Source organism: Bos mutus, chromosome 6 (genome assembly GCF_027580195.1).
Source record: "Bos mutus isolate GX-2022 chromosome 6, NWIPB_WYAK_1.1, whole genome shotgun sequence".
Taxonomy (NCBI): Eukaryota; Metazoa; Chordata; class Mammalia; order Artiodactyla; family Bovidae; genus Bos; species Bos mutus.
This window is the reverse complement of record NC_091622.1, coordinates 78,206,837-78,222,481: the sequence shown is the minus strand read 5'-3', so window position 1 is coordinate 78,222,481 and position 15,645 is coordinate 78,206,837.

Genomic DNA, 15,645 nt, shown 5'->3' with positions numbered 1-15,645 from the left:
TCTCCCAGCAATCTTGATTCCAGCTTGTGTTTCCTCCAGCCCAGCGTTTCTCATGACGTATTGTGCATATAAGTTAAATAAGCAGGGTGACAGTATACAGCTTTGATGTACACCTTTTCCTATTTGGAACCAGTCTGTTGTTCCATGTTCAGTTCTAACTGTTGTTCCTGACCTGCATACAGGTTTCTCAAGAGGCAGGTCAGGTGGTCTGGTATTGCCATCTCTTGAATAATTTTCCACAGTTTGTTTTGGTCCATCGAGTCAAAAGCTTTGACATGGTCAATAAAGCAGAAATAGATGTTTTTCTGGAACACTCTTGATTTTTGATGATCCAATGACTGTTGGCAATTTGATCTCTAGTTACTCTGGCTTTTCTAAATCAAGCTTGAACATCTGGAATTTCGTCTTTTACCTACTGTTGAAGCCTGGCTTGGAGAATTTTGAGCATCCCTTTACTAACATGTGAGATGAGTGCAATTGAGAGGTAGTTTGAGCATTCTTTGGCCTGCCTTTCTTTGGGATTGGAATGCAAACTGAACTTTTCCATCCTGTGGCCACCTCTGAGTTTTCCAAATTTGCTGTCTTATTGAGTGCAGCACTTTCACAGCATCATCTTTTAGGATTTGAAATAGCTCAACTGGATTCCATCACCTCCACTAGCTTTGTTCATACTGATGATTCCTAAAGCACATTGCCTTTGCATTCCCAGATATCTGGCTTTAGATGAGTGATCACATCATCGTGATTATTTGAGTCATGGAGATATTTTTTGTATAGCTCTTCTGTGCCTTCTTGTCACCTCTTAATATCTTCTGCTTCTGTTAGGTCCATACCATTTCTGTCCTTTATTGTGCCCATCTTTGCATGAAATATTCCCTTAGTATCTCTGATTTTCTTGAACAGGTCTCTAGTCTTTTCCCATTTTATTGTTTTCCTGTATTTCTTTGCATTCATCTTTAAGGGAGGCTTTCTTATCTCTCTTTGCTATTCTTTGGAACTCTGCATTAAAATAGGTATATCTTTTCTTTTCTCCTCTACCTTTAGCTTCTCTTCTTTCCACAGCTATTTGTTGGGCTCCTCAGACAACCATTTTGCCTTTTGCATTTCTTTTCCATGGGGATGGTCTTGATCCCTGCCTCATGTACAATGTCAGAACCTCCATCCATAGTTCTTCAGGGACTTTGTCTCTCAGATCTAATGCCTTAAATATATTTGTCACTTCCACTGTACAATCATTAGGGGTTTGATATATGTCATATGTGAATGGTCTAGTGGTTTTCCCTACTTTCTTTAATTAAATCTGAATTTGACAATAAGGATTTCATCATCTCTGCCATTCAGCTCCAAGTCTTATTTTTGCTGACTGTATAGAACTCCATCTTTGGCTGCAAAGAAAAGAACTGTTTCTACACTTTCAAAATTGATTTTATTTTGTATTTGATTGTACTAAATGTATTTTTCTCAGATAATAACAAATGACTCTTGTAGTTTTATAATCACTAACTAGATGGAGTTCTTCCAATAGTTTTTATGCTACTAAGAATTTTATGATTATAATTTTAAGTTGTGCCAAGGCTATTCTGAATACATTCTAAGACCTTGCTTTCTATAGAAAAAGCCCAGGAGTAAAGGAAGAGTTTGTTCCTTTGTATTCTGATTTAATACAACCTATTAGTCCAAATTACAGAGTTACAATCTATCATTTTGCCATCATTACTCTTTGGAGACTTAAAATAAATCATTATTTTAAAAGCACACTATATGTATAAAACCCATAGAGAATCCCAGGCTGACCCTTGGAAAAATAGTAAAATAAGCACTAATTTTCAGAGTACTTGGCTTTTCCTTCCCCTGCAACTATTTTACCATTTAGATTCCATCCAGAGGTATAAACAGTCTTGTATTATTTCCCTCTTCTTTCTCATCAAGGACTTTGTTTAAAATGAAGTCAACTTGGTAATAAGGATATATTAATTTAATATGAATAACATTCTAGGCTCTGAGAAGTTGATATTACTACCATTCTCATAAAAAAAGTAGATGCCCAAGGAGACAGCTGATAATCAGCAAAACAAGTACTGGAACTAAGGTCTCCAGTTCATTTAGCTGAAGAATTGAATGTGGGTTTTTTTTTTTTTTTTCATTTTCAGAGAATTCCTAACATTATCAAAAATACAGAGTAAAAACTAGCAAATCAGTCTCTCTCTGAGTATCCATAAACTTCTACTACTAATTTGTGTGAATGTCACACACACATGTGTGCATTCACACACAATCCTGGAAGGGAAGTGTTCTTGTTCATTTTAAAGGCATGTATGGGTGCTCAGTTGGACACTCAGTTGTGTCCAACTCTTTATGATCCCATGGACCATGGTCTGCCAAGTTCATCTGTTCATTATATTTTCCAGGCAAGAATACTGGAGTGCATTGCCATTTCCTACTCCCGGGGATTTTCCTGAACCGGGATCAAACCTGTGTCTCCTGCATTGGCAGGTGGGTTCTTTACCACTAGTATCACCTAGGTCACTAAATGTCAAGTGCATAGTAACTAATGAATCTCCTTTTTATCTTAAATAGCACTTGGAGAGATAAATTTCTGATTCATTCATAAATGATAGATGAAATCAGGAAACACTGAGAAAAAGTAATGACTAAGTGGTTAAGAAACTGAAAAAAAACTTTCATCAGCTTCAGACCAGAATGGAAAATAAAGTTCAGAGCTTTATTTTCAGAGCTTAAAATACAGTTCAGAGCTGCACAGGGTGGAAGGTGCAGTCTTTAAACTACGACCAACTTCATTAGTACACCTAGCACCTAGATGATATTCAAACGCTGTTCTCCACTGAAAACACTAGAACTCCTTAGAGAAGTAACTAATTTAGGACTGGGGCAGGGAAATAAAAGATGACCCTGGAATATCTCATGTCCCAAATTTAGGAAGTGCCTGAGGAAAGAAAAAAATGTTCAGAATGATACTGAAACTAGCTAAAAGATGATCCCACTGATGAAATCTAGGACAAATTTATCCTTAAAGTATCTTTGAAATAATAGCAGTTTATAGCACATTGAATAAAATTGGAAAACATGAATCTATATTGATAAAAATAAATGGACAATATGAACATTTGGAAAGGACCAGGATACTTTTAAAGATTCACAAGCTTACCACAAAGTTAAAAGGTAAGTAGTATGTCTGTATTGTAGACTCCTCTTTCATCAAGCGATGAAAGCATGAGTGCGAAGCAGTCTACTGAGTGACATTCTAGGTCTCTTTCTGGCTGACTGTGAGGAGGAATTCAATTAGATAATTCATTGTGTCACATTAACTTGAGGTTTTGGTGTCTGTATTTCTCTTTCTTTCTTTCTTTTTTTTTTTTAATCAACTTCACTGCTCAGTCTTAAATCTCCTTAGTAAAGCTTTAGCATTTTGATCCTTGCTTTAGTCATTGCTATTTTAGGATATCATCTAAGATATTTGACTGTACACTTGAAATTGAAACAATAAAATAACCATAACAACAGAATAAAATTGAAAAATCCCTACAATCATCAAAACAGATACAGAAGAAGAAAATAGTAAAATTCAAAATTCAGTTTATAATAGAACTTTTGACAACCAAGTAATAGAAAAAACTTCATTAGCTTCATAATTAATACCTACCAATAATAGCATGTGGTTTTTCCAGTGGTCATGTGTGAATGTGAGAGTTGGACTGTGAAGAAAGCTGAGCACTGAAGAATTGATGCTTTTGAACTGTGGTGTTGGAGAAGACTTTTGAGAGTCCCTTGGACTGCAAGGAGATCCAACCAGTCCATTCTAAAGAAGATTGGTCCTGGGTGTGCTTTGGAAGGAATGATGCTAAAGCTGAAACTCCAGTACTTTGGCCACCTCATGCGAAGAGTTGACTCATTGGAAAAGACTCTGATGCTGGGAGGGATTGGGGGCAGGAGGAAAAGAGGACGACAGAGGACGAGATGGCTGGATGGCATCACTGACTCGATGGACGTGAGTCTGAGTGAACTCCAGGAGTTGGTGATGGACAGGGAGGCCTGGCGTGCTTCAATTCATGGGGTCGCAAAGAGTTGGACACGACTGAGCGACTGAACTGGACTGAACTGGACTGAATAATAGCATAAAGATTAATCAATATATATAGCATAGTTACTAATGAAATAATGAAATATATTTTTATCTGAGCTGAAAATATAAGAATGTCTTCAGCATTTATAATCACTATTAAATTTTATTAAAAGTGAGAAAAAAATTACAAGAGTTTGAAAGAAAGAAAACTTCATTGTTTATAGAGGACCTGTTGAGTTACATAAAAATTCATAATTGACTATGCCAAAGCCTTTGACTGTGTGGATCACAATAAACTGTGGACAATTCTGAAAGAGATGGGAATACCAGAACACCTGATCTGCCTCTTTAGAAACCTGTATGCAGGTCAGGAGGCAACAGTTAGAACTGGACATGGAACAACAGACTGGTTCCAAATAGGAAAAGGAGTATGTCAAGGCTGTATATTGTCACCCTGCTTATTTAACTTATATGCAGAGTACATCATCAGAAATGCTGGACTGGAAGAAACACAAGCTGGAATCAAGATTGCCGGGAGAAATATCAATAACCTCAGATATGCAGATGATACCACTCTTATGGTAGAAACTGAAGAGGAACTTAAAAGCCTCTTGATGAAGGTGAAAGTGGAGAGTGAAAAAGTTGGCTTAAAGCTCAACATTCAGGAAATGAAGATCATGGCATCTGGTCCCATCACTTCATGGTAAATAGATGGGGAAACAGTGGAAACAGTGAGAGACTTTATTTTTCTGGGCTCCAAAATCACTGCAGATGGTGACTGCAGCCATGAAATTAAAAGACGCTTACTCCTTGGAAGGAAAGTTATGACCAACCTAGATAGCATATTCAAAAGCAGAGACATTACTTTGCCAACAAAGGTCCGTCTAGTCAAGGCTATGGTTTTTCCTGTGGTCATGTACGGATGTGAGAGTTGGACTGTGAAGAAAGCCGAGCACTGAAGAATTGATGCTTTTGAACTGTGGTGTTGGAGAAGACTCTTGAGAGTCCCTTGGACTGCAAGGAGATCCAACCAGTCCATTCTGAAGGAGATCAGCCCTGGGATTTCTTTGGAAGGAATGATGCTAAAGCTGAAACTCCAGTACTTTGGCCACCTCATGGGAAGAGTTGACTCATTGGAAAAGACTCTGATGCTGGGAGGGATTAGGGGCAGGAGGAGAAGGGGACTACAGAGGATTAGATGGCTGGATGGCATCACTGACTCGATGGATGTGAGTCTGAGTGAACTCTGGGAGTTGGTGATGGACAGGGAGGCCTGGCGTGCTGCGATTCACTGGGTCGCAAAGAGTCGGACACGGCTGAGCGACTGATCTGATCTGATCTGAAAATATAAATTGATAGGGTTAAAATGAAACATAGTAAGATAATTTAAGCAAATTTTCCATGTATAAAAATCCATTATATTTGAAGAAATAATAATATCTAATTTAATAAAATTTATTTAATATGTTAAATAAATGTCATTTATAGTTACTTTGAAAAGATTATTGTGAATTAATCTAGTTGTAAGAATTTAAAAGAATAAGACAACACTGCACAGAAATGCATAAATGCTATTGAGAAAAATTAAAGGAGCTCCTTAAACATTTAAGAATATACTATGTTCATGAATAAAATGATTCAATACCATAAAGAACTGATCTATAGTTTTGAGTCACTGCACACATAATGTAGGAGTGTTTTGTGTGTCTATCTGTGTGTTCAGAGTTGTTTGGTTTATTTTCAAGTTTAAATGGAAGTTAAATGAACCAAGAATAGCCAAGACAATACTGATGAAGCAAAAAACTGATGGAAAATTTAACCTAGTGGTTAAGTTTATTTTAAAGCTTCATGTGTGCTATCAGGTACTAGGAGAACCCAAATAAATTAGTGAAACACAACAGTTAATTTACATCCAATGTGGCATTTAAGTGAAGTGGGTGAAATCTTTAAAACAAATTGTATCAATGAAATATATATCCATTGATCCCTATCTCATACCACACACACACACACAATTGTATGTGAATTGTATATATAAATGTTAGAGGTAGAGCATTATGCTTCTAGAAAATCATTAAAAATAAGATAGTAAGTAGGTATACACAATTAACATATATGAGAGGAGTGGGAATTTATGGAAGAATTCATATAGAGTAAAATTTACCTTTTTAAGATGTACAGATTTAGAGTTTAACAAATTTTAAGCTTACTTTGCAAACAGAAATTTGTAAGGAAAATAATATTATAAACAGGATTATATCAAAATTTATGACATTCTGCATATCAAAATATATTAGAAAGTGAAAAGTTAAGCCACAGAGTAGACAAAACTATTTGAAATTCATATTACAACAAATTATTTGAATACTAAATATATATGCTGCTGCTGCTGCCAAGTCACTTCAATCGTGTCCTACTCTGTGCGACCCCATCACCAGCAGCCCACCAGTCTCCTCTGTCCCTGGGATTCTCCAGGCAAGAATACTGAATTGGGTTGCCATTTCCTTCTCCAATGCATGAAAGTGAAAAGTGAAAGTGAAAAGTAAAAGTGAAGTCGCTCAGTCGTGCCCGACTCTTATCAACCCCATGGACTGCAGCCCACCAGGCTCCTCCGTCCATGGGATTTTCTAGGCAAGAGTACTGGAGTGGATTGCCATTGCCTCCTTCAAATATATAGAGAAAACCCAAAAAAGTAAAAAAGAAAAACCCTATTAAAAATGAAGAAAATATATGAATAGACATTTCAAGTGAAAAAAAATTTTTAATGAAAATCAAATTAAAACATGTTACAATTCATGTGTATGCATGTTAAATCACTTCAGTAGTGCATGACTCTTTGCAACCCTATGGACTGTAGACCATCTCTCTGTCCATGGAATTCTCCAGTTAAGAATACTGGAGTAGGCTGCTGTGCCCTCCTGCAGGGGATCTTCCCAACCCAGGGACTGAACACATATCTCTTAAGTCTACCTGCAATGGCAGGCAGGTTCTTTACCACGAGAGCCACCTAGGAAGGGAAAGATTAATAATTAACATCATACTTTTGACCCAATCTATATTCATCAATGCAAAAATAGACTTACAAGTCAAGTGTTAGCAAGAATGTAAAGTAACCAGAACTCTCATTCATTGATGATTTAAGAATAAGGTGATAATAAAGCTTTGGAAAGCTGGTAATATATTATTGTTCTTGTTATTTAGTCACTTAAGTCATGTCTGACCCTTTGAGGCCCCATGGACTGTAGCCTGGCAGGCTCCTCTGTCCCTGGGATTTCTCAGGCAATAATATTGGAGTGGGTTGCTATTTCCTTCTCCACAGGATCTCCTCAACTTAGAGATTAAACTGAGATCTCCTGCATTGGCAGGCAGATTCTTTACCACTGAGCCATTGAGGAAGTTTCCAGTAATATCTGTAGCTCAAAATATGCATGTTCTATGATCCAGCAGTTCCACTGCTAATATATGTGCCAAGAGAAATATATTCCAAATGGCATACCTAGAATGTACATAAAATTATTATCCATAAAAACCAAAAACTGTAAAAATACTTCCACAACACAAGGGGTAAGCAACCAAAAACTAATATGCTTATAGACAAATGCCTATTGTTATATAATACCAATAAGCAAACCATATTCTATGCCAAAGCCTTTGACTGTGTGAATCACAATAAACTGTGGACAATTCTGAAAGAGATGGGAATACCAGAACACCTGATCTGCCTATTGAGAAACCTGTATGCAGGTCAGGAGGCAACAGTTAGAACTGGACATGGAACAACAGACTGGTTCCAAATAGGAAACGGAGTATGTCAAGGCTGTATATTGTCACCCTGCTTATTTAACTTATATGCAGAGTACTTCGTGAGAAACGCTGGGCTGGAAGAAGCACAAGCTGGAATCAAGATTGCTGGGAGAAATATCAATAACCTCAGATATGCAGATGACACCACCCTTATGGCAGAAAGTGAAGAGGAACTAAAAAGCCTCTTGATGAAGGTGAAAGAGGAGAGTGAAAAAGTTGGCTTAAAACTCAACATTCAGAAAACCAAGATCATGGCATCTGGTCCCATCACCTCATGGTAAATAGATGGGGAAACAGTGGAAACAGTGTCAGACTTTATTTTGGGGGGCTTCAAAATCACTGCAGATGGTGATTGCAGCCATGAAATGAAAAGACGCATACTTCTTGGAAGAAAAGTTATGACCAACCTAGATAGCATATTCAAAAGCAGAGACATTACTTTGCCAACAAAGGTCTGTCTATTCAAGGCTATGGTTTTTCCTGTGGTCATGTATGGATGTGAGAGTTGGACCGTGAAGAAGGCTGAGCGCCGAAGAATTGATGCTTTTGAACTGTGATGTTGGAGAAGACTCTTGAGAGTCCCTTGGACTGCAAGGAGATCCAACCAGTCCATTCTGAAGGAGATCAGCCCTGGGATTTCTTTGGAAGGAATGATGCTAAAGCTGAAACTCCAGTACTTTGGCCACCTCATGGGAAGAGTTGACTCATTGGAAAAGACTCTGATGCTGGGAGGGATTGGGGGCAGGAGGAGAAGGGAACTACAGAGGATGAGATGGCTGAATGGCGTCACTAACTCGATGGATGTGAGTCTGAGTGAACTCCGGGAGTTGTTGATGGACAGGGAGGCCTGGCGTGCTGCGATTCATGGGGTCGCAAAGAGTCGGACCTGCCTGAGCGACTGAACTGAACTGAACTGAACTGATTCATATTGAGTAACTTGTATGAACCTCACTAATATGATGTTAAGTTTAACAGGCCTGTCACAAGTGAATTCACACTTTTATACCATATAAATAAAATGCAAAAGAGAGAAAATAACCTATGATTTGAGAAGTGAGGTAATACTCATCTTTGGAGAGACTATATGGGTGCCGTAGTGAATGGGTAAGATTCAGTTTCATAGAATTTAACAGATGATTCACTTTTTGATAATTCATCAAGATTTACACTTAGGATTTGTTTGCATTTCTGTATGTATGGTAGGGAGAAGGCAAATGCACCCCACTCCAGTACTGTTGCCTGGAAAATCCCATGGATGAAGGAGCCTGGTGGGCTGCAGTCCATGGGGTCGCTAAGAGTCAGACAAGACTGAGTGACTTCACTTTCACTTTCCACTTTCATGCATTGGAGACGGAAATGTCAACCCACTCCAATGTTCTTGCCTGGAGAATCCCATGGACAGAGAAGCCTGGTAGGCTGCAGTCCATGGGGTCGCACAGAGTCGGACACAACTGAAGCGACTTGGCAGGCAGCAGCATGTATGGTATACTGAGATAAAATATTTATTAAAATTGGTTGGTACTTTTAGTATGTCTATTTTTAATTATGATATAACCATATTAAATTAATAGCTATGAAGGAAATTTGATATTCATATATTATGTACTGGGTTTATTTCATAGCCCTGAATACTCCCTGGAACATGACTTCTGTAGTTTCCAAATTATGTGTACAGCATGAGAATATGATCACCAAATTGCCTTAATGAATCAAAAATTGCTAGCTAATAAGCCCTGTAAGCTAATAATGTAATGGCAAATTGTAGGAAATTCAGTGGGCACTAATCTGAGTGTCAATCTGGTCTTCTTTTTGGGCACTGCCTGCCTACCCACAGGTTTACTTCCTTGTATCATTGTTTCTTTTCTATAATTTGACTCTCCTGGCTGCAGGCTACTGAACAACACCTAAACTGGAATATTTTCATTGTATCTTTTGCAAGCTTGGAATTTAAGTTGAAAATAGCTTACCATGAACTGGCCTATTAAAAAAGAGGATATAAACCTAGAAGCCATTAATGCACCAATTTCCATTCTTTTGGACAAATAAGCAAAAAAATGCTGGCCTACAGAGAAAGGAAAACAGAACAAATATGCAGAAAGTGGAAAAATGAAAATTCAGGAAGAGAGTGCTACTGGCTTTCCAGTACAAAACTGCAGTTTCTTGCTTCAGTTTCTTGCTGCAGTTCAATGTCATTTCTACTTTGGATTACACAAACATTCCCCCTAGTCCTATAAAAAGTATATTTCTTTCACTCCTATTGGTTTTTTTTTTAAATTTTATTTTATTTTTAAACTTTACAATATTGTATTGGTTTTGCCAAATATCAAATGAATCCGCCACAGGTATACACGTGTTCCCCATCCTGAAACCCTCCTCCCTCCTCCCTCCCCATACCATCCCTCTGGGTGGTCCCATTGCACCAGCCCCAAGCATCCAGTATCATGCATCGAACCTGGACTGGAGACTCGTTTCATACATGGTATTATACATGTTTCAATGCCAAACTTCATCTGCATGGTAATTTTATCTAGGACATTTTGTATTTGCATTGTATGTGCATGAGAATTAGTGGGAGAGGGAGCTATGTAAGTTTCCCCAAGGTGAAAATATTTATGATGGGATAAGATGTATTTTGGGGGCTTTCCTGGTAGCTCAGAGGTAAAGAATTTGTCTGCACTGCAGAAGACATGGATCTGATCCCTGGGTTGGGAAGATCCTCCGGAAAAGGAAATGGCAACCCACTCCAGTATTCTTGCTTGAGAAATCCCATAGACAGAGTTACTCAGCAGACTACAATCCATGGGGTCACAAAGAATCAGACACAATTGAACACAACACAACAACATAAACTTAAGATAATGTGTGTGTCACAGGAACTATTAACTGTGAATATAATGTTATCTATAAATATAACACACGGAGAAGGCAATGGCACCCCACTCCAGTACTCTTGCCTGGAAAATCCCATGGACGGAGGAGCCTGGTAGGCTGCAGTCCATGGGGTCACACAGAGCCGGACACGACTGAGCGACTTCACTTTCACTTTTCACTTTCATGCATTGGAGAAGGAAATGGCAACCCACTCCAGTGTTCTTGCTGGAGAATCCCAGGGACGGGGGAGCCTGGTGGGCTGCCGTCTATGGAGTCGCACAGAGTCAGACATGACTGAAGCGACTTAGCAGCATAAATATAATACAAGGGCTTCCCAGGTGGTTCAGTGGTAAAGAATCTGTCTGCCAATGCTGGAGATGCAGTTTCAATCCCTGCATTGGGATGTTCCCCTGGAGGAGGAAATACCAATGCACTCCAGTATTCTTGCCTTGAAAATCCCATGGACAAAGGAGCATGGCAGGCTACAGTCCATGGGGTTGCAAAGAGTCAGGTATGACTGAAACAACACAACAACAACATAGGATAATGTGCATATAACAGGAGCAATAGTATAGTAGAAACAATCAATTCTTTATATTTCTGTGCATTAAAGAAGTATAAAGGTCAATTTTTCTAGAAATTAAAACAATAAAACCCTAAAAATTCTTGTGCATTGAGGGAAGGAATTAGGGAGGATGGGATGTGGGTGTATGTGTGCTTGTGTACAAATAAATTTGCTCCAGAAGATAAATGGATTTAAATTTCTTAAAAGAAATATATCATATATGAAATGAGTTGCCAGTCCAGGTTCGACGCATGATACTGGATGCTTGGGGCTGGTGCACTGGGACGACCCAGAGTGATGGTATGGGGAGGGAGGAGGGAAGAGGGTTCAGGATGGGGAACACATGTATACCTGTGACAGATTCATTTTGATATATGGCAAAACCAATACAATATTGTAAAGTTAAATAAAATAAAATTTTTTTAAAAAGAAACACAAAATGAGGGCATTTTATATTAAACAAAATTATCAGGTAAATTAAACAACCTTGGTTTTACTATAGTTTCTTGAAGAAAAATATGACCAACCAAGTAAGACTTAGATTGCCCTTTTAATTGTGATGTTATAAATCTTTATTTTTGTCAGTTCCAAAATCACTGTGAACTGACTGCAGCCATAAAATTAAAAGATGCTTGCTTGTTGGAAGAAAAACAATGACAAACCTAGTGTTTTAAAAAGCAATGCGAGACAGCAAAAGAGACACAGATGTATAGAACGGTCTTTTGGACTCTGTGGGAGAGGGAAAACGTGGGATGATTTGGGAGAATGGCATTGAAACATGTATAATATCATATATGAAACGAATCACCAGTCCAGGCTCAATGCCTGATACTGGATGCTTGGAGCTGGTGCACTGAGATGACCCAGAGGGATGGTACGGGGAGGGTGGAGGGAGGAGGGTTCAGAATGGGGAACATGGGTATACCTGTGACGGATTCATGTTGATGTATGGCAAGACCAATACAATATTGTTAAGTAATTAACCTCCAATTAAAATAAATACATTTGTATTCAATAAATAAATAAATAAAAAGCAGAGATGTTACTTTGCCAACAAAGGTATGTTTAGTCAAATTTATGTTTTTTTTCAGTAGTCAGGTACAGATGTGAGAGCTGGATAATAAAAAGGGCTGAGCACCTAAGAATTGATGCCTTTGAACTGTGGGGCTAAATAAGACTTGGAGAGTCCCTTGGACAGCAAGGAGATCAAACCAGTCAATCTTAAAGGAAATCAACTTTGAATATTCATTGAAAGGACTGATGCCTAAGCTGAAGCTCTAATACTTTGGCCTCCTGATGCAAAGAGATGACTCACTGGAAAAGACACTGGTGCTGGGAAAGATTGAAGGCAGGAGAAGGGGATGAGAGAGGATGAGATGGCTGGATGGACATGACTCAATGGACATGAGTTTGAACAAACCGCAGGAGATGGGGAAGGACAGAGAAGCCTGGCATACTGCAAACCGTGGGGTCACAAGAGTTTGACATGATTGAGTGACTAAACAGCAACAACATAAGTCACAGGGTAAACAACAAAAGCTAAATTTCAATGTTTTGCATCCCTTGGATAAATTGGGCTATCAACTAGTGGTTACTAATGGCTCGAATAGAAACATTTCCCCTGCTTTGCCATCTAATAATAGAGCTAAATTTTTATGTTCAACAATTGGATGCACAGGTTCCAAGTCAGTATTGTTTAAAAAAACACTGTATTTATGGTTAGATGGCGGAAGTATATTATTGCTGTCTGAGTGTGAAACTTTGTGACAAAGGGGAACTATTAGGTTCTTTGAATGTCATTTTCATAACTTAAAAACTGAAGATAATGCTGCCTTTCTTGCAGAACTATTATAACAATTAGCTAAAATGCTAAATATAAAGTTCCTGACATAAAAAATATGTTTGTAGATAATCTTTTCTTTTCATATTTCCAGAGAAGCACTTGAAATCCTAATTATATTATCAACATTCATTCAACATTTTCAATATATATTGAATGCCTTCTCTGATTTAGGATGTAGGATTACAGTGGTGAACAAAATCTATTTTCTTGAAATGTGCGTTATCTGAAGTAGATATGTAATTGAAGAGAGACTTGAAATAAAAGAATTTACAACAAATATTGTAAAATAACAAGCAGGACAAGGTCATAGAAAAATGAGTAGAATAAAATGATTTAGGATGGCCAGCCTTCCTGAGTAAATGGGTATATATGTATATACACATATATATAAATATATATATATATATATATGTGTGTGTGTGTGTGTGTGTGTGTGTGTATAAAGAGTGGTTTATTTAGGCCTTAAAGCAATGAAATCATTACAAAGGAAATTACAGATGTATGGCATTATCATAAAAATTAAATGTCTGCCTATGATAAAACTTTCTAAACAAAAGTAAAGGACAATATATATATTTTCAGGAGACATTTATACAGCGTCAGTGGCAGCAGGGTTCTTCTGAGTAAGGTATTTGCATCAGTTCAGTTCAGTTCAGTCGCTCAGTCGTGTCTGACTCTTTGCGATCCCATGAACTGCAGCACGCGAGGCCAACCTGTCCATCACCAACTCTCGGATTTTGCCCAAACTCATGTCCATTGAGTCAGTGATGCCATCTAACAATCTCATCCTCTGTCGACCCCTTCTCTTCCCGCCTTCAATCTTTCCCGATATCAGAGTCTTTTCAAATGAATCAGCTCTTCACATCAGGTGGTCAAAATTTTGGAGTTTCAGCTTCAACATCAGTCCTTCCAATGAACACCCAGGACTGATCTCCTTTAGGATGGACTGGTTGGATCTCCTTGCAGTCCAAGTGACTCTCAAGAGTCTTCTCCAACACCACAGTTCAAAAACATCAATTCTTCAGGGCTCAGCTTTATTTATAGTCCAACTCTCACATCCATACATGACTACTGGAAAAACCATAGCTTTGACTAGATGGACCTTTGTTGACAAAGTAATGTCTCTGCTTTTTAATATGCTATCTAGGTTGATCATAGCTTTCCTTCCAAGGAGTAAGCGTCTTTTAATTTCATGGCTGCAATTACCATCTGCAGTGATTTTGGAACCCAGAAATATAAAGTCAGCCACTGTTTCTACTGTTTCCCCATCTATTTGCCATGAACTTATAGCTTCCCTGGTGGCTCAGAGGTTAAAGCGTCTGCCTGCAATGCAGGAGACCTGGGTTCGATCCCTGGGTCAGGAAAATCCCCTGGAGAAGGAAATGGCAACCCACTCCAGTATTCTTGCCTGGAGAATCCCATGGACAGAGGAGCTTGGTGGGCTACAATCCACGGGGTCATAAAGAGTCAGACACGAATGAGCAACTTCATTTTCACTTTCACGATGGGACCAGATGTCATGACCTTAGTTTTCTGAATGTTGAGCTTTAAGCCAACTATTTCACTCTCCTTTTTCACTTTCATCAAGAGGCTCTTGAGTTCTTCTTCGCTTTCTACCATATGGGTGGTGTCATCTGCATATCTGAGGTTATTGATATTTCTACGAGCAATTTTGATTCCCGCTTGTTCTTCATCCAGACCAGGGTTTCTCATGATGTACTGTGCATATAAGTTAAATAAGCAGGGTGACAATATACAGCCTTGACCAATTTTGATTCCTGCTTGTTCTTCATCCAGACCAGGGTTTCTCATGATGTACTGTGCATATAAGTTAAATAAGCAGGGTGACAATATACAGCCTTGACGTACTCCTTTTCCTATTTGGAACCAGTCTGTCATTCCATGTCCAGTTCTAACTGTTGTTTCCTGACCTGCATATAGGTTTCTCAAGAGGCAGTTCAGGTGATCTGGTATGCCCATCTTTTTCAGAATTTTCCACAATTTGTTGTGATCCACACAGTCAAAGGCTTTGGAATAGTCAATAAAGCAGAAATAGATGTTTTTCTGGAACTCTCTTGTTGTTTCGATGATCCAGAGGATGTTGGTGAATCTCTGGTTCCTCTGCCTTTCTAAAACCAGCTTGAACATCTGGAAGTTCACAGTTCACTTATTGCTGAAGCCTGGCTTGGAGAATTTTGAGCATTACTTTACTAGAGTGTGAAAGTGAAAGTGAAGTCGCTCAGTCATGTCCGACTCTTTACGACTCCTTGGACTGTAGCCTACCAGGCTCCTCCATCCATGGGATTCTCCAGGCAAGAGTAATGGAGTGGGTTGCCATTTCCTTTTCCAGGGGATCTTCCCAACCTGGGGATCAAACCCGGGTCTCCCACATTGGAGGCAGATGCTTTAACCTCTGAACCACCAGGGAGATGAGTGCAATTGTGAGGTAGTTTGAGCATTCTTTGTCATTGCCTTTCTTTG